The 26547-nt window shown below is 43.9% G+C and overlaps 1 protein-coding gene and 1 pseudogene across 3 annotated transcripts in view; one reads left to right on the forward strand and one right to left on the reverse strand.

Moving 5' to 3' along the window:
• LOC147441123 (calmodulin-binding receptor-like cytoplasmic kinase 2) overlaps positions 1-14469 on the reverse strand; it is a 63479-nt gene extending 49010 nt beyond the window's left edge. Inside the window, exons 1-2 of one of the 3 annotated variants that reach the window (XM_086482843.1) lie at positions 14175-14468; positions 13046-13123 (exon numbers count right to left, since the gene is read on the reverse strand). The gene's annotated coding sequence lies outside the window, so the exon portion shown is untranslated. Of the gene's footprint in view, positions 1-13045; positions 13124-14174 lie in introns of all 3 variants that reach the window. The other 2 variants (XM_086482844.1, XM_086482842.1) reach the window with 2 other exon arrangements.
• Positions 14470-20480: 6011 nt separating this feature from the next.
• On the forward strand, positions 20481-24883 carry LOC147441124 (uncharacterized; annotated as a pseudogene).
• The last annotated feature ends 1664 nt before the right edge of the window (positions 24884-26547 follow it).

Consider the following 26547-nt stretch of genomic DNA (forward strand, 5'->3'; position numbering starts at 1 on the left):
TCCTCGACTTCCGGCTGATCTTCAGCTGGCATATCTTCTGGCACATCACCCACATAGGGTCTGAGAAGACTCACATGAAACGCATTGTGAATCTTCCAACTGTCAGGCAATTTCAGCCTATATGCAACATCACTGATTATGTCGCAAACTTGAAAAGGCCCATAGTAACGCATGTTGAGCTTTGGAAACAGTCTTTCCTTGCCCTTCATCTTCTTTAACCTTGCCTTTTCAAAGCGTAATAGCACCCAATCACCAAGTGAATATACCACTTCACGACGGTGACGATCAGCTGCTTTCTTTTGTTTTGCTTGAGTCCTTTCCAAGGCCACTTTGACCTTCTTGCACCTTAGGCATAGGTTGTGGAGACTGCATGTTCTCCGTGAAGTGTACAGGTGTTTCCATTGACTGTGCGGTATGAATCACCTGTGCTCGAGCCTTAACAGGCTTTTGAATATGATCCAGTGACCCAACTTGCTGAGACGGAACAGGAGGTTGCAGAAAGGCTAAAAACCTCGGGTTCTGCATTACTTGTGTGAACATAGCCACAGCAGTAGCCAACTGGGTCCTGAATATATCGTCATCTGTCTGTGGTGGTCTTGACGACTCACCCACTTCATGTGTCTGTTGACCCTGTGAAGAGGAAACCTCTTCAGTCACATCTGGTCTGTCAGCCATAATTGCAATTCCCTGTGTCTGGTCTATGATCCCCTGTGTCTTCAAGCCCAAAACTGACCAAGGCTCACTTCTATGGGAAAAAGTGATTTAATCCCGTCGATGGAACCATGAAACCGGCCTGTTCAATCCAAAAAGGGCGGTAGACTTTACTTCAAACCTTGATTTAGCTTTCACCCATTATTAGTCGTCTATTTTACCTGTACTTTCAAGACACAACAAAGGGGAGAGGGATACAGGCTGCTAGATTGCACCTGTATGAGTAGACGGACACCAGATTGGCCCCTAACTTAGGCGCCCCTTTCGGTATTTCTTTATTGTTCAAAAGAGGGAATAAACGTTGTGGTTCCCTACAAGCTGCCCCGCACAAACTCGGCTGAACTTCCACTGTTCCAGCCCGATTTCGACAGCATAACTATACTAGAACCCTTCACAGTCAGTATTCCCACGCATTGAATGACTTTCCCGACGCATACGGGCACTTTGCAAAACCTGGCGAGAATCTGCAGCACGCTGAATTCTCTGTTTTCAGCCCTGAAAATGCGCCAGATCACCTGTACAGCGGTCCCCTTGCGTCCCCGAACCTCCTGGGGGTATTAGGGTCCGTTTAGGGCCAAAACCCTAAACCTGCAAAAATACACAGCAGGCTGTAATTCACTGTTTCGGGCTCCGTTTCGCGTGCCGGTCGCATCCCTAGCAAGTCCTCGAGCTCCCGCACCTGTAGGGCTACTTGCCCTTTGAATCGGACGAGATTTCTGGCGTGAAACCTCTCCGAATTCACCTGTACCTGCGGGGGGATTAGCCGCTAGCTAATCCAGTACCTGTGCAAGAGGCTCTTGCCTCGGCAATCGCGCATGAACCCACACAACTGTACATTGGTCAAATGAAGAGCCCACTAGAGGGGCATAACATACTGTTAAAGGGGAGAGAGAGGGCAGTGCGTAGCGTGCAGGGCATCACTCCTGGCACCGCACTGTGCATAAGAGGGAAAGCAAGCACTCCATAGCTCTTAACCTGTGACAGGAACTTGCAGAATGAGCCTCCCAGCTATAAATCACGTATTTGCCTTCTCTATAAGTAGTAAACTAGCCTCAGAGTGCCAAGTGTCACTCATTTGTGCATTTTCCCGCTTTAGACCCTCCGGTCTAAAAATATCTCACCTGCAGCCTCTGTTGACTTGGCCAGAGAGTAACAAAATGATCCCCATGTCAAACTGCACGTAATGACGCGAAGACATTTTCAGGTCCCAAAATAGCAGTTCCCTAAATTTTAGGAGATGCTGCCATTGTATCTTTCTAGGTCATCCGACCCTCTTTGTACACTGCGGCCACATCCAGAACTGAAATGTAGCCTATGTAGCAAAGGATTCCACTTTGGCTAGTCAATGACCCCACTTGGCTAACCATAGTCCTTGTCCAACCTTAGTGCTCTCTTGCCCTCAGGCCTGGACTCCCTCTGGACAGTTCCACACTAGCTATGCAATGCAATGCAGGGCAGTTAGATTTCCCGAGGGGTGTTTCCAAAAAAGTGAAAGTAAATAGATAATAAGAAAGAAATCAACAAAAAGGATAGATAGTAGTCACACGCTGGTGACAGTTTTCCCCTAGGAAATGCCATACCCGCTTGGAAGGGCGTCGGCTCACAGGTGGCGTCCGCTGAGGCTGGTAGTGTCTCCCATTATGCATTTCCCAACCCCTTTTAGGTGAAGTTGACCCCCCCGGGGGGGAATGGCACTTAGGTGCTCTCGTAGCTCATCTGGCTTCGCTTGGGGAGAATTACGTCATTTCCCCCGGAAGGGATCGGATTTAAGATAACGGCATAGGAAGGGGAGCATTATCTCCCCATCCGCCTATGCAGAGCACCTAAATATCGGGGTACAACTTCACCGAGGAACTTCGCCACAGGCACGAGCCCTGCAGTTCCGTCCCTCGAGTACGGATCGTGGCGTACCCAGAAGGGCAGCCGCTTCCGGCAAGCCTCCCCACCAAGGAGGATAACGGTCCTTTCTTCAGGGTCCAACGAAGGGTCGAGATCGTTGAAGGCGGAGTTGAATTGGTCTAGCCATCTCCCCCTAGAATCATCTGCCGCCAGACACCTCACCAGCAAATGCGAAAGCGAACGACCCTCTAACTGGGAGCACAGCGGGCAAATGCTATGTCCGCGCATATAACTATCAGCCAGTTTGAGCCCACCTACTCTCGCGAGAGCCAGCATTCTCTCCTCCTTCCTAGTAACTACTGTGCTCCTATTGAGCTGCAGCAGGTATCCACGTGTTTGTTCATAGCCGGCCTCCTTATAGGGCTCCAACGCCAGGCACGAATGCCTCTCGACCCACTTGTCCCATGCGTGGTAGCGTACTGAGTTGAAGTCAGCCACGGGATATATTTATTCATCCAATTCTCGGTTCTTGTCGTCCAAGTCCACTTCTTGAACGGTTGGTTCTTAGGCTTCTTGTTTACCAAGCAGCCTATCCAAGTAGATGAAACCGAGCGGTACTTGTCAAAGGCATGTGCTCGTTGTCCCCCACAAAAGGCAGGTACGGGTGGTATGTTGAACTCGTGATGGAGAGTTGCCGTCCCTACAGAGGTTGACCTTGCTCCCTTTCCAAGTAACATTCGCATCGCGGTGGCGACGAGGCGCTGCAGAGAGTGAAGGACACGCTGGTCGTGGGCCCCCATAATTTCCGCGCCATAACAAATCACTGGATACACGCACGCCTTAAAAACAGTCAGTCGAGACCAGATAGGGATGGCTCGGTTCGCCAGTAGGTGTTGACATGCGAAGAGACTTTTCCTCCCCTTGTCCGCTCGCTCTTTAACGATACGTTCAATGGAAAAGGTCGAGTCAACGTCGATGCCACATCGTTGATCTTTTCTGAAATCTGAAAAGGACCATATTATCGCATACTGAGCTTAGGAAGCAAACGTTCCTTGCCTTTCCTTTTCCTTAACTTGGCTTTTTCAAAGCGCAAAAGCACCCAATCACCAAGTGAAAATACAAGTTCACGACGGTGACGATCAGCAGCTTTCTTTTGCTTAGCCTGAGTCTTCTCAAGAGCAATCTTTATCTTCCTGTATGTTTCATCTATATCTTGCACATACTTGTCTGCCTCAAAAATCTTGTCCTTAGTCTGCAAAATAGGCGGGACCTTCTTTCCTCCTTCCACTATCTCAAATGGTGCCTTACCTGTTGACGTATGCACAGTGTTATTGTAAGCATATTCAACCAATGGAAGATGGTGTTACCAAGTTTCCTTGTGCTCTGACACATAACATTTGAGCAGGTCCAGGACAGCAGAATTTGCCTCTTCTGATTGTCCATCAGTTTGCGGATGAAACGAAGAAGAGAACTTTAGTGTAGTGCCCATGTTCTCAAACAACGCCTTTCAGAAAAGACTCGTCATACGTGGATCCCTGTCACTAACAATTGACTGAGGCATCCCGTGATATTTAAAGATATTGCTCATGAATATCTTGACCATGTGTTCTGGCTTTATCTTCTTCCTCACAGGAATGAAATGGGCCTGCTTACTGAACCTACAAATGATAGTCCAAATCCCATCATTGCCTGTTTGCGTCCTTGGAAGATCAAAGCTGCAACAATCCCATTTGCTTTTGTCTGTCAAATTTGACTTTTTGGCATACTAAGCATGATCTTACAAATGTGTCAACATCTTGACGCAAAGCTGGCCAATAGAAGAATGCCTCAACCCCTTTTACTGTTGCATCAATTCCACGATGCCCAGCATAAGGTGGAGCGTGACTTTCCATCAAAATCTTTGGCCGTAACTATTTTGTAACGCATAACATTCCATGCATCATGAGAAAGTCATTCTTAAGCATATAGTGCTCATGATGTTGCCCATCAACAAGCTGGTCATAAATCCTTGCAAAATCTGAACCTTCAGCATATTGTGTCTTCATTACTTCTAGTTCACAATGGTACAGAATTGACACTGCTGAAATTTGGGGCTTTCGGGACAACGCATCAGCCACCACGTTCTTTTTGCCTTGCACATGCACAATCTGAAAATGGAACAATGACAAGATGTTTGCCCATCGCATGTGCTTCTCAGACAACTTCGTCTTTGTGAGAAAATATCGCAAGGTTTGATGATCCGTTTGGACAACAAAATCAGCCCCTAGCAGATAGTGTTTCCAACTAGTGAGAGCATGAATTACTACCAGCAATTCTTTCTCATAGACTTGCAAGTTCCTTTCAGTCTTTAAAAGAATTCTGCTCTCATATGCGACTACTCAGGCATTCTGCATTAGACCTGCACCAAGACTATGGCCACACGCATCACACTGAACCACAAAAGGTTTCAAAAGATCTGGCAAAATGATTACCGGATCTGAAGTCAGCTTCTCTTTCAAGTGTTTGAACGCTAAAATTTCTTTGGCTGTCCACTTGAAAGTAACTCCTTTTTCTTGCAGTGCATGGAGTGGAGAAGCAATCTCAGCAAAATTTCGGATGAACCTCCTGTAGTAGGAACATAAGCCTAGAAAGCTTCGAATGTCATGTACGGACTTCAAGTCTGGCCATGACCTAATTGCTTCCACTTTGGCAGGATCCATGCGTACCCCATCCTTTGAAACAATGTGCCCAAGGAAGTGAATCTCTTGCAAAAAGAATTCACTCTTCTTCGCATTCATGAGTAGCCTGTTCTTACATAACTCATGGAAAATTGAAGTCAAGTGATCCCTATGCTCCTCTTCAAACTTCGAGTAGACAATCATGTCATCAAAGAAGGTACCCACGAAGTTTCTATGTGGTCTAAAAATTATGTCCATCATTCTATTAAACGTGGCAGGAGCATTTGTGAGACCAAATGGCATGACAAGAAACTCATAGAGACCAAATGTTGTCCTGAACGCAGTCTTATGGACATCTTCTAGCCTAATACGTATCTGATGGTAGCCACTCTTTAGGTCTATCCTTGTAAACAATGATGCTCCCTGAAGTCGATCAAGAATGTCATCTATCCTCGGTATGGGGAACCTGTTCTTGATGGTATTCTTATTCAAGGCGCGATAGTCAATGCACATGCGCCCTGAACCATCCTTCTTCTGCACTAAGAGTACAGGCGAACAAAAAAGGGGATGAACTGGGCTGAATCAGCCCCTTCTCTAAAAGCTCGTTGACCTAACTCATAATCTCTTTCTGTTGAGCTGCACTAACCCTGTATGGTGGTCTATTCGGTGGACTAGAACCTGGCACAAGATCTATGGTATGATCCTCAGGTCTCTCAGGAGGTAACTCCCCTGGCAACAAGTCCGAAAAACAATCACTGAAACCACTCAAAAAAGTTGACTTGTCATTATCTAAGGTAGAAAAATTAGATACAACTTGAGGTACTTCTTTTGCAAAGATCAAGTACGTAGAAAGATGATTCTTTATTCCAGATGAAATAGCAGAAGCAGAAACAACTGGAACAGACTCGCCTTTAAGCTTTACATCAAGGACATGAGTCTTTCCTCTATGTACAAGGGTAATCTTTTTGTTGTAAGTATCCACCATAGCATGCAACTTGTAACACCATGGGATACCCTGTAACACATCACAGCCCTCAAGTGGCATAATATGAAATTCTTCCACATCCACATAGCTCTGAATGTGCAGACGAAGCTTTCCCAAAATGGGAGTAACGGGCTCTGAATGACCTGGGCATGCCAAACCTGCTTCCCCTGTCATACCCATCTCCTCTGCACGAATGCCCGACTTTGATGCCAATTCTGGTGATATGAAATTTGCACGGGCTCTTGGATCAAAGAAAACCAGCACTGTCTGGTCTCTAACTTTGCCCGAAGCTCTGCACAGCTCCGTGGCATCTGTGTTTGGCTGGTCTCCAACCAAATCTGGAACAAGTCCTCCACTTGGCTTTGGCTTCTTCCCTTTATGGTCTGACTTGTCATCCTTATCCTGTGACTTCTTCTGTGGGCATTCATTTGCAAAATGTCCTTCCTGTTCACAAATATAGCATTTCTTGGCCTCTCTAAGAGCGTTCCTTTCTTCAAAAGTTTTGCGAGAAAAATGCCTTTTTTGTCCTTGTCCTCGTCCCGAAGAAGATTTAGACTGCTTCTTGGACGTATCAGCTTCTTCAGTGGAGGGCTCTGCTTCTTGGACGTATCAGCTTCTTCAGTAGAGGGCTTCTTTGTGGAAGGCTCAGAAGGCTTTGCTGCAACATTGCCCTTGGCTGAAAACTGTTTGCCTTGGGACCCTTTCTTGTGGCTATTAAATCCATCGGAATCTCCCTTCGACAGATTGCTGGCCACTCTTACATTCTCTATCAACTGAAACATATTCATGACAGTAGTCTTTGTGCAGTAGTCCCTGATTTTCTTGGGCAATCCGCAACAGTACTTCTCAATCTGTTCTGACAATGGCACAAACCTGTAAGAAGTGACGGGCAACAGTGCGGCCCAAAACTGTTTATTGTACTCTTCCAGATTCGCACACTGTTTAGCATTCAACTCGTGCCATTTTGTCATCACATCCACTTCAAAAGTGTTTGTCAACCATGCAGGCGCAAAAAGCTGTTTGAATTGGATCCACGTTGTTGGGGCTTGACCCTGGTTCAACAATGCGGTCCACCATTGAAGCGCATTCCCTTTCAAGAAAGTGGCAGCCTTGCGTATATTTGAAGATTCCGTGAAGTTTCCTCCAGCATAAGCTGCATCGAACTACTGTATGAAGGTCAAAGCCTTCAATTGGTCCTCAGTTCCTCTGAAAGTTTCAAACTTCACTCCCTGCCCACCTTCCTTGTAATCCTTAGGCTGACTCAAAGGAGCCACATTATCATAAACAGGAGCCTGATTGTTCATTCCAACACTTGCATCAACTACTTTCCCCGTCGTATCTGCATTTTGTACGTATGGCTGCAAAAAACCAGCCATACCAAATTGTGTTCCAGGCACTCGAAATTGGCCATAGGCACCCTGAAAAACCTGGTTGGACACCCATGTTCGCGTACATAGGGTTACATATGTCTGTTTGCATTGTCCCGAACACATTCCCTGGCATATAACCTGTGGAAGGTCCAGCCATAGCTTGAAACACTGAACCACCTTCAAAATAACCAGGATAAGTAATAGGTAATGGAAGGGTCTAACGCATAGCCTGTTCATTACTCCCTTGACCATTCACAAACGGTTCTTGTCCAGCTAAAACAAGTTGCTTTGGATCATTGGACACTGCTAGTTGCTCAACCACATGGGCTTTCCCTCGAGCATCACGAGTCCTCTGCGCATTGGAAATCTCCTTTTCCTGCAACGGCTCAGTCATGCCCTATGTAGGAGGCTGAAACCCTGTGTCGGAGCCTATAAGAACTCCTGCATCCTTGGGTTGTTAGCCAACTGCTGAAACATGTCCATGCAGCAACGCAGTTGAGTTCTAAACAACATGTCCTCTTCTTGAAGAGTTGAAGGAATTTTCTTTGTGCCATGTGAGGAAGATCCCTCTTCAGGACTTGGTCTCTCTTCTCTGCCATATCGACAAGCTCTGTGTTGCTTTCACCCACAACAATCCACGCTGCACTTTTTGAAGAAAAAGTGACTATCCCGTCGATGGAAACATATAACCGGCCTATACAACGTAGAGAGCGGTACTATTTGAATTACCTGTTAACTTTACACAGAGCACTGAGAAGGGAAGAGAACACATATACCTAGATGAGTCCAGGATAAGCCCAGATTCACCCTTGAAGGAAAGTGCAAGGTATAGACCCATGGTAGTCACCCACAAGACAATATAACCATCAGCTCCATCATGCATAGTATTGACTAAATACCACGACATCCCCACTAACGTGGTCAGTGCCCAATAGTGGGTGTAGAACTAGGTACTAACATATGCTCCCCAACACAACACACACCAGACGCACACACACACATGAGCATACATCAACACAAAGTTCAGCGTGCTGAGTTTCTGTCATGACTCCGGAGATCAAGGGCAGACTCGGCCATAATGAAGCCTAGCACTAAAAGAAGCATTAAATCGGAAAAATTAGCACAAAAATGAGGTAGTTGATAGGACATACGCACCACAAAAGATAGAAAGAATTAGCACAATATTAAATGGTCGTAGCTCGGACGAAAACTTCATAATGTGAAGTCTGCATGTCCGCAATACGACTAAAAAATATACCTAGATGAATCCAGGATAAGCCCAGATTCACCCTTGAAGGAAAGTGAAAGGTATAGACCCATGGTAGTCACCCACAAGACAATATAACCATCAGCTCCATCATGCATAGTATTGACTAAATACCACGACATCCCCACTAACGTCCTCAGTGCCCAATAGTGGGAAGAGAACACAGTTGCGTCCAGCGACTAGAATGTCACTGCGCACACGAGACCGACACCTTGTAGGCCCCAAAGACGGGCGCCCCTTTTGGTATTTCTTTATTCAAATTAAGGTAGACGATCCGACCACTTAGCACAAGCTTTCACAAAGCTGTCCAAACCTGGCGAGGGCTGAAAACGCATGTTTTCGACCGGATTTCGGCAACATAACGACGCAAAAACCCCTGTAGGTCAAAAGCACCTGTCTAGGACGGATTCCCTCGCTATCTGGAAGCTTTCTGGTGAGCTGTCACAGAAATTCAGTGGGCTGTAATTCTCTGTTTTTTACTGCCGGGTGCCCAAAAGCTTGTACACGCATCCCAAGGCTCTCACGAGGCTCCCCCGGGGTTCCCTTGCAGTTTAGGTGCGAAACCCTAAACCTGCAAAAAAACACAACAGGCTGTAATTCGCTGTTTCGGATCGTTTTTAGCGGAGCGAACACGCCTACGCGTCCCAACAGCTCCTGCACACAATGGAAGAGTTCCCCTGTGAATTGGACGAGTTTTCACGCGAGAAAACTCTCCAAACTCGCAATCTTTCGCGATGGAACTGTGCGTACCTGTGGGGGATTAGCAATTAGCTAATCCCGTTCCTGTTCAGAAGGCTCTCGCCTTGGCAAAAGCGCATAAACCCCCAGAACTGTACATGTTCCTCTGAGTAGCCCAACTAGTGGGGCATTACCATATGTGCCAAAGGGGAGAGAGAGATGCACGAGAGCAAATCATCGCGCTACATGAGACAGAGGAGAAGGCAAGCTTTCCATTAAAGCTGTAGACCAGCACCCACTACTCACACACACACTGTGGGTCACTTATTGAGCAAAAAACAGCCCCCTGCCTCAAATGGGCGCCTCCTCTTGCTGAGGTGTCCAGCAGGCTGCTCTCCTCCTGCCAAGTGTCCAGTTTGCCCCTTTGAGTTAATTCCCTAGTTCCCACTGACTTATAAAGTTGTGACTTTTCGAGTGGCCCAGACTTCATTTGGCGCACACAGGCTTCCATACTCATCAGAATTCAGTGCTAATTGGCCCGACCAGTCCCAGACTGACCAACTCAGACTCCCGATGTGAGAAACCTATTCGGCCACAGCCGTTTCACACTGGCCATGCAATGTCCACTTGCACCTTTTTAAGGGTTCCAAGGAAAACAAATAGAAATAAAAATAAATAAAAAATATCTAGTACTTATTTACGAAAGGCAACAGGAAAAATACACCTCCTGGTGACACTAACCCTAATTTTTGGTGCAAGTTTCAGGATGGAAAGTAAGCCTACTTTTTCGAGCTTGATCGATGTCGAGATTGCTTTTTAATTTTGAAATCTGTTTGAGAACTTGTTTGGTGATCCTGTTTGGGATTTGTTTGAAATGGATGGTATCTGTTTTGAACTTGTCTTGGCACCGATTTGAATTGTTTGCCTCTGGTTTTAATACTGGTTTCAATGATTGGTGATTTTACTCCCGGGTGGAGAAGTGAGAAATATTGTTTTGGTATTGTTTGAACCTCGGAACGATGCAAGCCGATGCCTGGGGAGCGTTTCGTTGTACGTTTGAAAACCTCGGAACGACACAAGCCAATGCCTGGGGAGCGTTCCGTTGTATGCTAGAAAACCTACGAACGACGCAGGCCAATGCCTGGGAAGCGTTCGGTTGTATGCTTGAACCTCCAAGCAACACAGACTGTGGTCTGGGAAGCGTTTGGTTGTACACTCCTCTGAGCTCATGGCCCGGACCTTTTTATATTATTTGCAGGGGGAGTGACGAGGTAGTCCTTGAGTAGCTTCATACCACAATCCGTTTGTCTCAGGGGAGTGCTTAGCGGCGCTGTTTGTTGTGTCTTGTAGCATGCATATGTAAGCATGTGTGTTACATTGTGATGTGCCAACTATTGAATATTCCTAACTAGATGAGATTGCCTGGGTATGTAATTTTACTGCATCAAGACACCCGTGGAAGATCAAAGCGGTCTGGGTGTGATGGCTAATTTTACTATGCCAGCATATCAACAATTCCGATCTGGACGAAAGGAGAAGCTAACTCCTCAACAAAAAGAGCAAACTGATTGTCCCTCGGAATGTCCCTCGGAAATTTTGAGCTAACTTGAGTTGTTTTGAAGATATGTCGTAATCGCGGACGATTACTCTCTTTCATGAAGGGGAGATGTCACAAACTGCTGACGTGTCAAAACCCTAAGGAATGAAGCCAACTTACACATGCCGGCCGAGGGGCCTAAACCCTAAGAAGAACAAGTAACGGAAGAAGAAGTCCTACCAACTTATGGGGACCCCGTCCGATGGGGCCCTAAGTGACATAAAGGATTAAAATAAAGCAGGACTCACACACACAAAAGAAAGAATTGCGTAGCAGTTGATGACGTGGCAGCTGTACGGCAAATTCGAAAATTGCGCTGACATGATAACGTGGCAGGCTGTACGGATTTCTGCGCTTTGCGTTGACTGCTGTACGGACTTCCGTGATTTACGCTGGCAGCTTTTGGACATTGCTTTTGGACCAGATGCTTTTGAGTTTGAAGGCTTTTCACTGTAAACTGCTTATGGGGCCTAGGGCCTTTAAATATGAGGTTATAGCTCATTCTCTGGTATGCTTCCTCCAGAAGGTGCAGAGTCTGAAGTACCAGCTTGTACTGAGTTGATCCAATATAAAGAAATACCGAAAGGGCCGCCAAGTTTTGGGGCCAATACTCTCTGGAGTGGAATTCCGCCATTCCGCGTCGCGTGTCGTCTCTCTCTCTCTTTCAGTTCAGTTGTTATTGAAGTGTTAAAAGTCTGTTTAGTCTGTTCTTTTCTATTGGCACATGGTGCCCGTCTTGTGACATTTGCATCTGTGTGGCTCTCAAATGAATTTGAAGCCGATGTCATGACAGATTGGCACCAGCTCAATGCGGCTACTTGCAAGAGCCTATAGGAGTACCATCGGAGGTTTTGCAAAGCGTTGCTCTCAGTAACCTCCTACAGATTTGTGCCACTAACAGAGCAGATTGAGAAGTATTGTTGTGCGCTACCTACACGGCTTCGAGATTGTACAAAGAACAGTGTGGCTACCCTCACTCAACTTATGGAAGTTGCCAACACTAGTCTTGCCTTGTTGAAGGGAGAGGACAGTGGGTTTCCGGGCAACATGAAAGAGGGAGCAAAAGAAAAATTCAGCAAAGAAAACCCTTTGTGAAAACGGCTCCTGAAGTGTCACAAGGGTCAGAAAAGGTCAATAAGGACAAGGACTCAGCCAGGACTTCTGGAGCACTGGCAAAGAAACAGAAAAGGAAGCCTTTTGTGCATAAGTCGCTCGAGGAAAAGGTCTTGATGGCTAGGAATAAATGCTTTATATGCGAGCAGCCTGGTCACTTTGCTACAGATTGTCCACAAAGGAAAAGATCAGCTAACTCGGATGATAAAGAGGACAAGAAAGAAAAGAAGCCCAAGCCCACGTCAAGCTTAGTGGTGGGTGACAAGCCAAGCACAAATGCCAGTGAGTTATGCAGAGCATGGGGTAAAGTCAAAGACCAGACGGCACTTATCTTTTTTGATCCAGATGCCAAAGCGAACTTTCTCACCAGAGGTAGCCATGAAGCTCAGCATCAGAGCTGGGGTACATGGCAGAGGCAGGGTTTGCATGTCTTGGCCACTCAGAGTGTGTTACTCCCATCATTGGAAAGCTGTGTGCATATTCAGTCGTATGTGGACACAAAAGAGTTTTATATCATGCCATTAAAAGGGTGTAATGCGCTACAAGGAATCCCGTGGATGTTCACATACATGGCGTGCTCGATGTCTTCGACAAAACGATCACCCTTCAACATAGGGGAAAAACTCATGTTTTGGATGTAAAGCTCAAAGGGGAGTCTGTCCCTATTGTATCTGCTTCAGCTATCACTTCTATAATTAAACATCATCTTCCTACGTACTTGGTTTTTGCACGTGATGTTTCAGATGGTTGTTAGTCAAATTTATCTGTGTTAAATAGAGAGGTCAGCATTTTTGCGAGAGTTTAATGGCTGTTTTTCTGACTCATTACCGTCACAGTTGCCGCCGAGGAGGCCTCCGTTCCCCCGTTCTGGGAGGATCCCATTCCCATTCCGCGTTCCAGGTAACTCTGCACCATACCACTCCCATCAGCAAGTCATGTTGGACAAACATCATTCTTGTGCTCCCACTAAATATGCCACTATTTGCAACACGTGGCTTGCAGACCAAGACCAAGGGCCGTTGTTTGTTAGTGAAACCTGAGGTGGCAGCATTTTCAAAAGAAATGTTTTGAGAGGCAACGTTAATAACACACGCTTCAAACACTTTATTAAGATAGCATTAACAAAAAACACTATGTGACTTGAGAGGGAATGTCCAAAACGGCCAAGTTGGCAATCTCAACACCGCAGCCACCTGCGTGTTGCAATCAGGAACGTAGATCTCTATTGCGAGGGATAGTGCATACCACAAACTTCTTGCCGCACTCTTACAGTCATCTCGCAACATTCACAACCTGATGAAGTCTGATACCATGTCTAAGTAGCACAATGCAAAAGCATGGATGCGACAAATTCACGGTAGTAGACATGAGCCTTGGTTAGTTGGTTCGAGCCAGACTCATGTCAAATAAGTAGATTTAATACTTAAAATGACAAAATAAATAAATGGGATCACAGAGACCATTCAATTGAGATGCATAAACTTACCCTCTCTGCAGCTCACAGTGCTTCTCAAAACCTAAACACACACATTTCGCAGCACAAAGTCATTCAGCAAAAACTCGCAATCCTCAAAAGTTTAGAACAGAGCCTTGAGTCTCTTGTATAGGCAGATCTTTCCTGAAAGTACTCAAAGGTCTTCTTTTAGAAACTCTCTACAAAGTATAAGACATTGCAGTTCCCTTAAGTGCATTGCTTTAGTCACTTGATCACTTAGTCACAATTCTTGAAGATAAAGAACCAGCACACAAGAACATGGCTCACAGAACTCCATAAAGATGTAGAAGAAAGAATGGATTTCAGAAAGGAAGACCCCAGAAACTGCTACAGACGGATGATTAGAGCCATAATCTAGGGCATAGTATCGTTAAGAACATTTTCTAGCAGCTGTTCCTGATACTCCAACAAAGGAAGGGAGAGCTTGTAGAATTGAAAATAGATCATAAACAGCGAGCTAACCTGTATCCGCGGCTATGGAGTTATTAGGAGGCGATTAAGCAAAAGATTAATGGGTCGGTTGAATTTCTTGCTCCTGCAATCAAGTTGAAGTTTGCACTCCCGCTGCTATGGAGTGATTGAATCCGCAGGTAAGAGAAATGGATGATGAAGAAAGAAAATCAACGAGGAGAACGCGGTTTCCACTCTTCTATTCGAGGTTGTGGACTGTTCCGCAGGACCGTAAATGAACATGGGAGCGTGTTTCATCAAGTTGGACCGCTACACTGGGGGTGACGGGGCCCATAACTGTGTGTGTGGCAACGACGGCTGGAAGTTCTAGTTCCAACAAGGGAAAATTCCCAAAATACCCCCAATATTTTTTCATAAATTTATAAAATGCCCTTCAAATTTTCTAAAACCCGCCTCCTTAACTAAATCAAAAGATTAAAACCAACTTCAACGTGAACACTATTTGAGAACCCCTTTATATATTCATATGAATTAAATAAGGAAAAAACAAGAGACAAATGTAAAAAATTAAAGTAAAAAACTATCTAAAAATTCTTGTTGAGTAAGTTTTTGAATGTATTTCCCAATGATTTGCCTCCATCTTGGGAGGTGGACCATAGCATTAAGGTGCTACGATGGCCCAAGCCATAAGCAAACATGCTTATCATTTGAACGTACACTCCAAAGTATAGGAAGTAGAGCGACAATTGGACGAACTTATGAAAAAAGGGTTCATACAACCAATTATTTGCCATGGTCATCGCCCATTTTTTGGTAGAGAAGAAAAATGGATTCATGTGAATATGCATGGATTGTAGGGCGATGGTTAAGAATATGTTTTGTATGACTTGTATTGATGAGTTGCTTGACAAACTCCACGAAGCAAAAAATTAACTTAAGATTGGGGTATTATCATGTTCGGGTTTGAGAAAAGGATGTTCCCAAGATTGCATTTATGACTTGTTTTGGAGATTACCAGTTCTTGGTAATGTGATCACCAATGCACCTATGACATCTATTAAACTCATGGCTAGTGCCTTGTTTGTACTCAATGAAATTTGTGGTAGTTTTTTTAGGCAGCATACTTGTGTATAGTACGTCGGGTTGAGAACACTAAAAACATTTACATTAAAAATAGAAGTGGTTGTTGCGCACAGACACACAAACACATATGATTGTTTATAGCGTGCTGCTAGTTCCCTAGTATATTTTTGCCGGGACTGTTGGTCTGGGGTACCTTAGTGAATAAATCACTTAAATTCACTACGTAATTTTTGTAAGGTAGTACCTTTATAGTACCTAACCCTTAGATACTAAATGGGTTATGGGCGGGTTACACGGCTTTGTAAATGATGTCGTCTTCTCCTTAATAGCGAGGTGGCTCCCTCTTGACAAGTATGCGATACTGCACTCTTAAGTGCTCTCTCTCTCTCTCTCTCTCTCTCTCTCTCTCTCTCTCTCTCTCTTTCCCCCCCCTTTCTCTCTCTTTACATGGCGGCATTGTTACACCATCCCCCTTTTGAAGCCAGGCCCGCCATATGGCTAAGAAGGAAGGTGGCCACTTGCTCCAAACCCTATAAAAAGGTGAGCTTTACATGCTCACTTAGCATTGGTGGTGTGTGTATTTGGGAGAAGTGTTTGTACATTAGGACTGTTAGGACTTTACCTGCAAAGGGGTAGTGTTAAGTGTCGGATCTATGGCAAACGGCATGGATAAGCAGGCTATTGTGGAGTTGACAGCTCCAACTCAATCTCAGGTGACTTTTGGCATTGAAATGGACTAATGTCCAAACTGTTAGATGGTTGTGAGTATTCCTCATGCATATGTTGGTAGAGGCACTTGAATAGCTTCTTCTGTTGAACTTTATCACATGAAAGCTTGTAAAGCACAAGGGGCTTCATATGTCCCCCCCCCCCCTGCCCCCCCTGTAAATGATTTTATCTTTGAATATATGATTAGCTTGACCTTTTTTATTATTTATCATTGAAAGCAATTTAGTTGGGTGACATCTACAACATGTGGGACACCCATGCATCACCTTGCATACGGTACCAATGCTAACTAAATGTTGTGTTGTTTCCATGGGTGCAGGTGAGGGTTACCTTCTTAACTATGGTTTTCAAAGTTCTTTGGCTTGAAGATGCGGACTATTATATATTCTGGCTCTTGATTTCAACACTTGTGTATAAAGACTGTTCTGTACTATGAATAGGAATTTTACCTCCTTTTCATTGACATAGTTTCTAGTGTCTTTTGTGATCTGAAACGATTCTTTGGTGTATATGTTATATTGTTATTGAAACACACACACACACACGCACTAGTGAATAACTCGCTTAAATTCACTATGTACTTTTTGTAAGGTAGTACCTTATGGTACCTAACCCTAAGATACTAAATGGGTCATGGGCAGGTTACCTGGCTCTGTAAATGATATCGTCTTCTGCTTAATAGCGTGGTGGCTCCCTCCTGACAGGTCTACGATACTACGCTCTTAAGTGCTCTCTCTCTCTCTCTCTCTCTCTCTCTCTCTCTCTTTTTCCCCCCTTTCTCTCTCTTTACATGGCGGCGCTATTTCACCATCCCCCTCTTGAAGCCGGGCCTGCCATATGGCTAAGAAGGAAGGTGGCCACTTGCTCCAAACCCTATAAACAAGTGAGTTTTACATGCTCACTTAGCATTGGTGGTGTGTGTATTTGGGAGAAGTGTCTATACATTAGGACTGTTAGGACTTTACCTGCAAAGGGGTAGCGTTAAGTGTCGGATCTATGGCAAACGGCATGGATAAGTAGGCTATTGTGGAGTTGACAACTCCAACTCAATCTCAGGTGACTTTTGGTATTGAAATGGACTGTTGTCCAAACTGTTAGATGGTTGTGAGTATTCCTCATGCATATGCTAGTAGAGGCACTTGAATAGCTTCTTCTGCTGAACTTTATCACATGAGAGCTTGTAAAGCAGAAGGGGCTTCATATGTTTGTTTTCCCCTTGTAAACGATTTCATCTCTGAATATACATGATTAGCTTGAACTTTCTTTTTATTTATCTTTGAAAGCAATCTAGTTGGGTGACATCTATAAACGTGGGATACCCATGCATCACTTGAATACGGTACCAATGCTAACTAAATGTTATGTTGTTTCCATGGGTGCAGGTGAGAGTTACCTTCTCAACTATGGTTTTCAAAGTTCCTTGGCTTAAAGATGCGGACTATTATATCTTTTGGCTCTTGATTTCAACACTTGTGTATAAAGGCTGTTCTGTACTATGAATAGGAATTATACCTCCTTTTCATTGACATAGTTTCTAGTGTTTTTGTGATCTGAAAGGATTCTTTGGTGTATATGTTATATTGTTATTGAAAAACACACACACATTGTGTGTGTGTGTGTGTGTGTGTGTGTGTGTGTGTGTGTGTGTGTGTGAGAGAGAGAGAGAGAGAGAGAGAGAGAGAATGTACACACACATGCATAAACAAAGAACACACACACACACACACATTGAAAGAGAGAGAGAGAGAGAGAGAGAGAGAGAGATAAAGAAAGAGAAACATAGAGAAAGTGAAAGAGAGAGACATAGAGAAATAATATATATATATATATAAAGAAATAGTGATATATATATATATATAGAGAGAGAGAGAGAGAGATGAAATGAAATGTCATAAAATCTAATATCTAGCTTACCCAAATGATTTTATCATATTAAACTAATCATTTAATGTGGGAGAATAAACGGGAACAAGAGTGAGAATAGAGACATGTGCTTCTAGATCTATCTCAACAGGGGACCAAAAGGAGAGATGGTTACATCTCAATATGGGTCCAAAAGGAGATGGTCTACCAAAGAGCAATGTGCAATAAGTGCTTCTAAACTTATTTCAACAGGGGACAAAGAGGAGCAATGATTACATCTCAATACGGGTCCCAAAGGAGGTAGTCTATCAAAGAACAACGTGCATCTAATGGAGCTTAAAAGGCCTTAGGGTTAGCTTCATTAAAGACCTCCAATAGTTAGTGTTAAAAGTCCTTTGACCTTAGGCAAGCTAGGGCTGAGCTTGAGGTGGGAACCCGACCTAAGATTGAGGTGCTTGTCGTGCTCAATGACTAAGGTGCTTGAGGTCCTTGTCGTGCTCGATGACTAAGGTGCTTGAGGTGATTGTCATGCTTGATGAGGAAGGTGCTTGAGAAGCTTTCTATGCATGGGCGGTAAGGTGCTTGAGAAGCTTCCTATGCATGGGGGGTAAGTTGTTGAGTTAAAAAGAGACCCTACAAAGGAGGGTGAAAGCCCCAAAGTTATGGGAATCTTTGACTTAACCTCCCACTCAAGGGCACCCTTTTCTCAATGGGCACATGGGACACATGTCAGACTCTCCCTATCTTAGCCACATGGTGTGCTTGAATGCTATTGGCTGGGCTAATGAGGGGTCCAATGAGCTTCTAGTTCCATCCAACAAATATCTAGATATTTTTAAGCTCTCTCTCTCTAAGGGGTAAGGAGGACACTTGTCCAAAGACTACCCATGTACTTGAATGCATGTTGCATGTGATTGGCTAGGGGGAGAGGGGTCCAATGAGCTTGAAGCATGTGGAAAGGCTAGAACTTGCCCCAAGCAAGGCAAGGGGGGTGTTGGGGGGGTATACACCACACACACACACACACACACACACACACACACTCATTTTGTGGATCATTCTCACTAGGTGAAAGTTGATGAACTCCACCTCCTTCTCCAAGCTTGTGAGAAGTGAGAGCCTACACCAACACTCTTGGCTATGGAATGCAAATCCAACCAAGAGCCATGCTTCAATGCTTAAGCTTGCCATCTTCTCCATCTTCATTAATATGCTATAATGTATGCTAGCAAGAAGAGTGATGATAAGTGAGGAACTATCTCTTTCTCCTATGGAATGTTTCTTCTTCCTCTCCCTTACCCTCATTCCCCACTAGCTCTCTCCACCTTCGAAGGTGTTTGAGGCCTTGGGCTTGGGATAGTTAATGCTTTCTACAAAGTTTATGTTATGCTTGTGATGCATGAAGCTTTCCATCTTCATTGCATCACCTAGGTCTCAAGGAACACAAAGATTGTATTGTACCAAGTCTCTCTTGATGGGAGAAACTATAATACAAATGCCTATTGGAGGGGGGATTGGCTCCGTATGAATCCGGTCCTCAATTGTTGTCATGTTCTCTAAACTCTCTCTCTCTTGCAAAAGTATTGTTCATGCCAAGTTAACTAAGTACCGTGTTTATGTTGCTACCATCAATTAAGTTCACCCGCTATGCTCACAAAGTAATCTCACAAAAGTGCTTCATCTAATTCCGCTACTCTCAAAGTTCATAGGCCATTTTTATTACATGAAATGTTAAATTAAACATCTTCAAAATTTCCAAATGGTTTATGAGAACATTCCAATAAACTCCTTGTGGATCTAATCTAATGTCTCGTTGTCAAGAAAGTTGTGCACCGATCAGTGAAGAGCTTCGTCAATGTCCATCTTTGTAAATAGATGTATTGGGCGTCTTTCATATCGTGCTAGAGTAGTCTTGATCTCTTGATGGAGCCTCGATGTCGTGGACGTCTAGCTCTCCCGAGCTCAATGGCTCTGTCAACTAATATATCTTGAGAGAGAGAGAGAGAGAGAGAGAGAGAGAGAGAGAGAGAGAGAGAGAGACGTAGACACAAACACACATAGATTGAGAGAGAGAGAAACTAGGAGAAAGAAAGAGAGAGAATGAGAGATAGAGAAACATATGTCATATATAGATAAAGAGAGATAGAGAGAGAGAGTCATAGGTTAGGATTTAGTTTTCATATTTAAGTTAGAGCTTAGGTTTAGATTTAATGGTGGAGCTTTGGGTTTAGGTTTAAGATTTAACTCTATATTCAAGGTTTAAAGCATAGTTAGGGATATTTAATGATAGTTAGTGATGAGAGCTTAGGTTTAGATGGAAGATTAAATTTTTGATTTAGTTTTTATATTTAAGTTTAGATATTATCATAGTTTAAATTTAGAGTTAGGTTTATGGTTATGTTCGCAATAGTTTGCATGTAGCTCACATGAGCTTAGGTATGTAGTTGTTTGCAAGCTCACATGTGCAAACGGCTCGCAAACAAGGCGTTTGTGCATGTGAGATTGCAAGCAAAGAGCTTAGGTATGAAGTTGTTTGCAAGATCTTTTTTACGTCCCCAAGATGGAGTTCAAAAATGACTTTCTACTCTTTTCTCTCTACCTTCTCTCTCTCTCTCTCTCTCTCTCTCTCTCTCTCTCTCTCTCTCTTTGTCTATCTCTCTCTTTCTCCCTCTCTTTCTCTCCATGAATGCGGCATCAGATTGGAAAGCCTTCAACGACACAGTACCTCAGAATGGAGGCAGACATGTAATGTGCACAATAATTACTCGAATAAGGAGCTGCTGTGAAGAGATGAAGAGTAAGAAGCATAATAAAGAAGCTCTTCTTCAAAGCACTCTAGAGAAGCGGGAGCACTCTCGCACTGCGCATACCACAAAATGGTGGCTTTACTTACAACCAATAGCTCTTCATGTAGTTTACACTAGGGAATGGCTACAGCTGAACAAGAGGCAAAGGGGTTTTGTCCACTATATGCATTGTCATGTAGGCGTGAGTGTGTAGATTTCTTATACCCACAAATATAGGCATTGGCCAATAAAGACAAGGTTGTAACCCGGTGGTTCTGATCTCCGTGCACCTCTAGACCGAGGTGTGTGGAGATCGGACATGGCTAGAGAATTTGAGGTAGTTTACAATGTGATCTATGGTTTCATGATTGCGAGGGAGATTAAGAGAGAGAGAGAGAGAGAGAGAGAGAGAGAGAGAGAGAGAGAGACAGATAAGAGACGGAGGAGAGTAAGAGAAGATTATATTTATGTTCATGGTTCAAGGATTTTACATTCATTATGAGTAGTGACGACGATGTGGGGCCATCCAACGGAACGCCTATCTCTCAACAAGGATCTTATGTCCTTGTAATCAATGCAAACATGCCGTGCGACGAACAAGACGCATTTCTTTGCAGTATGTTCGTAAATTTGGTGAGTTTGACCCATCTATTATAGATCGAGTTGTTGCTAATTACAACTCGTTGAACTTTGACGATGACCAACAGACAAAAATCTTGCAATTCAAGAGACGTGTTTGTAGGCGCTTTACTCAAGCAGCATACGTGAGGCCACAAGATGTAGCCTTTGACAGCTCAGAGGGTGATCATGGAGAGCACATTTCCAACGAGGCTATGTTTGAGCCCGAAATCGACGAAATGATCGAGAGGATCATGGATTTAGAAAGGCTTATCTATGATGACATGAAAACTGAGGCGGATATGCCATTTTATGGTGCATCACAAGTGTCTAGATTGAAGGCACTCTTGGTTCTTCTCCGCATGCAGGCAAAGTTCGGATGGAGTGACACTAGCGTCACAACACTTTTCAGGTGATCTAGTACAATGTTTCTACTTCAATAAAAAACTCTAAATGTATAATGTACCAAATTACTTACACAAGTGTTTTGAGTTTTTTCTCTGTGTAGATTGCTCAAAGAGCACATACTGCTAGCTGATTATGTGATGTCAGATTCCAAAGAGGAAGCAAGAAAGATCTTGCAAAACTTGGGGATAGATTACAATTTCATTGACGCTTGTCCTAACGACTGCATTCTTTTTAGAGGGGAATACATGGACATGGAGAAGTATCCGAAATGTGATTCCGAGAGATATCGAGTAGATATCCACGGACAAAAAATGTCGTAGAAGGTGTTGCGACACTTTCCTCTATTGCCTTGTATCAAGCATTTATTCGAATGCGTCCATGGCCGCTCTAGCATCATGGCACGAGGAGAATAGATCTTCGGGTGGTGTGCTGCGGATCCCTGCTGATTGTGCAACATGGAGGCATATAGACGACACATGGCCGGATTTTGCCAGGGAAGCTCAAAATTTGTGCCTCGGCTTGGCTATGGATGGAGTAAATCCATTTGGTTAGGGGTCGACATCTTACAATGTATGGCCAGTTGTCATTGTCAACTACAACATTCCCCCGTGGTTGACAACCAAGAAGGGACACCTATTTCTAAGCTTGATTGTCCCGAGGCGGTGTAAAGTGAAGAATATGGATGTGTATCTTTGTCCATTATTGGAAGAGCTACAACAATTGTGGAGTGGCATAGAAGTGTTGGATATGAGATGACACAACTCAATGCCTTGATCAAAGGCATCTGATGTGGACTATGGATGACTATTTCAGACTAACAATGCCTTGATCAAAGGCATCTGATGTGGACTATGGATGACTATTTCAGACTAACAAAATGCTCAGGTGATACTCAAACTCAAACACTATAAACCTTTGTTTTTCTCACGTAGATTTGTTGTCATGTGTATACATGCAAGGCGTATACACAGGGCTCCAAACAAGCGGACACAGAGCATGCATCACATGTGACCCTAGACTTAATGCAAGTCGAGCGTCCTCACTCAAGAAACAAATCTACAAAGTTCATCAAGCACATCTTCCAAAGGATCAGGAGTTACGCGATGGTTTTTTGAAAAGAGAACCGCCAAGTATGTCTCCTCAAGCATGGTTAGAGCAGAAGGAGATGCATGATGGCAGTTTTTCCCAGGGATAAAGAGATTTTCTCTATGGTACAATTTGCTATATTGGCTCATACTCATGATCAATCAATTGCTCGATCCAATGCACATATTCAAGAATGTGGGTAATCTGCTGTGGAACCATCTCATTGGCAAGAAAGATACTTTGGGAGCCCGAATTGACCTTAGGGATGCGGATTGTATGGACCAATACTGGCCACAAACAGCATCCAATGGATCGATAAAGCTCCCTAAAGCACCATGGATTTTGACAGGAGGCTAGGAACACAAAGTAAAAGAGATCATTCAACCCGTGCGTACGTCCACTAGCGTCTGTACCACAATCTACAAACTAAGGAAGTTGGTGCAATGGATCTCCAAAAAGGAGATTGATGTAGGTCCCATACCATCCACCAAACTAAACACTGTGGAGGTCGTTTGCATGTTTGAGAAACACTTTCCTACTAGCATGCTAACCATTCAAGTGCATCTTCTTGTTCACATGGTTGATGAGGTGGAAATAGCAGGCATAATGTATTCTGGATGTATGTTCTTTTTAGAACATTTCATGAAAACGCTTAAGGGATATGCGCATCAGAAGGCACGTCCAAAGGGTAGCATGGCAGTGCTGGTTTCAGAGTCCCTAGTTTACATTCGAGAGTGGCTAGACGGAGTTGATCGTACCCAAGATACGCTTTGGTTCACCATAGATGATGAGTGCATATTTGGGATTGTGATGTGCAATCTCGGCGTTGAAAAGAAAATGACGAAAGATCTAGAGGCTAAGATCAATCGATTTTGCATGCTTCACAATCTAGTGATGCAAAAGTGGATTTCACAATACGAGGATGCAAAGCAAGAGTGAAAAAGGGCACAAATCGAGTGGAGATGGGGAAGAAGACCATCGATGCATTATTTGGTTGGTCTTGCCCACCAACATCCATGAGCTTAAGATGGTTACACAACAAGTTGAAAAGCACACAACAGCGCGGCGAACAGGTGACTGAGGAGGAGTGGGAGTGCTCGTGGGGTTGCAGCCCCAAGGTATGTTTGCAATGTTCGACTCATGGCTTTCTAGATGTTTGGATGGCCACTCATAATCGTTGTTGGTTGTAGTATAATTCATACACAAGGTCGACATTTCAGGGTGGAATGAATTGACAAAATGCATTTTATGCAAGATTGTGGAATCATGGCAAAATTTAATCAAACTATTCGACAGGACGGTCCTCTGATGTAGATCTTGTGGTGGCGGAACTCACTTACTTCGGCACGCTATAAGAAATTTTGAATAAAGACTATAGAGTATATTTGTGGATTTTTTCGATGTGCAATGGTTCAAGATAAACATGGAGGGTTGTAATGCTACAGTGCGCAGAGGAGAGTCAGGTTTCCTTGAGGTGGACTCAACCAAAAAGTGGACCGACCTTCGAGTTGTACTACCCGAGCATTGTGAACAAGTAAGTCTGTAAATATTTAACATCCAACTTTAGAGAATTGGTGGTATGGAAGCACTCGTGTAAGTTATGTAGCTCTTGCAGGTGGTATTCCATCCTACAAAGTCTGCACCAAACTGGTGGTATGTCATAGAGGTAGCCCCTCAATAGTGCACGGATGTATGAGGGCTACAATTTGCCAATCACCTTGGCATATGTGGAGGAGATAAGAAAGGATGCTAATTCAAAAGCCGTTGAGGTGGTGCCAGACGAGCGTGGCGCTGCTACTCTCTATGGGATGCATGCGGAGGACCTACAAAATGATACGGAGGATATTTGCCTAGACGGAGAGCTCTATATAGACATAGGGAGTTATGATGAGTTATGCGAGGATGAGAGAGAGACCTCTTAAAGCCATAGACATTGTATATGAGCAATTGTTCTCCCTTTTATCATATATATTGTATTCATGTGGTTTCTCATTCTTGTCTCTATGCTAAACTTGTGAAATTTAAATTGTAAATCAAGTTATAATTTATTTGTATTTTCTTCTCCATTCATCATTGAGATTTAATGTTCATGTATTTAATGCAGGTATAGATGATGATCAGTTTCTTGCTTCCTTGGATCCTGAGCAGAGGAGGTGGTATGAGGGCCACCATGGCTCTGGCTCATAGTAGCGTCGTTCCACTCCTTCAGAGTCTCCGTTTGCTTCAAAACGGTCAGCGCGCTCTGAGAGTTCGGTGTTGACTAGATAATCTACACACTCCTCTAGGCATCGACGCTCTAGTGGTGGCGACAATTGCTGTGGAGGAGGCACTGTTGATGCTTCTACACCGCCTCATAGTCGTTGAGGCTCCTTATCTCCCCCTTCTTTGCTAGCCCCCACACCAGCCATGGCGTCATCCTCTACTCCAGGTTTTGTGCGGCTATCGGTCGTTCCTGGCTACACACCACTAGCTTCTCCTTCGAGACTCACCCCACTCGACACTCCTTGCTTTGGGACCCAAACTCTAGTGGAGACACCTGTAGCCCGTATCCCCATCGAGACACCGCTTGAGACCCCTGTCGAGACGCCTGCAGCAGTGACACCCAGGTTCATGCGTCACAGGTGAGAGGGCTTTCTGTACTCGATCAACATCAGTGGCAGCATCATCTTGGATGACGACGGCAAGAAGGTGATCTTGCTCATGCATGGCCTTTGCTCTCTGTTGTTTTGACACTACATACTAAACACCCCGTGTCAAATTGGGTTGAGCGCTTCAATGAAGATTGATGAAGGTGCGGATGCGCAAGGACTGCAAGCACAAGCGCTCTGAAGTGCAGAAAGCATGGGTGGAACATGCCAGATTGGCTATTCAAAGAAGATTGAAAGAAATGCGAATCTCGATGTAAGTGCATCTAGCTTATCACTTTTGATGCAATCAGATGATTCTGCATTATCATTAGAAACACTAGTAAAAACACTACAAGTTCAAAGTCAGCATAAAGATGCACAGACACCTGAAAAGCTTAAGATTGATTCTTTGAACAATAAATTCTTGCATGAATTTAGTAAAGGTGTCGAGATATCACCAAAGGTTGAAAAGACTATTAGGTTTGCAAATGATTTTGCATCCACTGCCACAAGTGTGCAATCATTCCCGAGTCTAAAGGACACATCAAGTAGAATGATGTTAGCATTGTATGGTATACATAATTCATATGCACACTATGTGGACCAAAAAGGGAAACTGTACAAAAAGGATCAACCAGTGTTTGATCGACCCACATACCAGCTCATAGAAGTGCGTCTAGTGATAGATAAAAAAGGATGGTTCATTTCAGAGGAAATAATCTATTATAGCGCATCCTCTCTAGAAGTGAAGAATATTACCCAAGTGAACCTAGAAATCTGTTTAGAGCCAAATTCTCCTCCATTAGAAACCAAGCTTCGATGTTGTGACCAAACAAGCATATACTTTGACCAAACAATCGTAGATATAGGCGAGAGTCTAGCATCTATGATGCCTTGGGTCCGGAAATCACGTAGGAGACCCATGGGATAGAAAATATCAGGACAAAGATAATGCTATTTATAGCTTGACCTGGGGAATAATATATCATGTTTCACGGAGATACATAGGAAACTATGTAGAAGGTTTATAGATGCCAAATGTCAACAGTGCTACCCAAGTGTACCTTCACAATCCCAAAAGGTGAGACTAAATTAGAGCCAAATAGTTTTGAACTCTTACAATGAAGCAGGCTATAGTGATCACCCTAGGAAGGGGGGAGCTGCAAATCCATCAAGTTCATCTTATGTACCAAGAAATGCTACACCAGTTAAAAACCCTAGGGT

The sequence above is a fragment of the Adiantum capillus-veneris genome, chromosome 15 (assembly GCF_014529385.1).
Source record: "Adiantum capillus-veneris isolate H3 chromosome 15, ASM1452938v2, whole genome shotgun sequence".
Classification (NCBI taxonomy): domain Eukaryota; kingdom Viridiplantae; phylum Streptophyta; class Polypodiopsida; order Polypodiales; family Pteridaceae; genus Adiantum; species Adiantum capillus-veneris.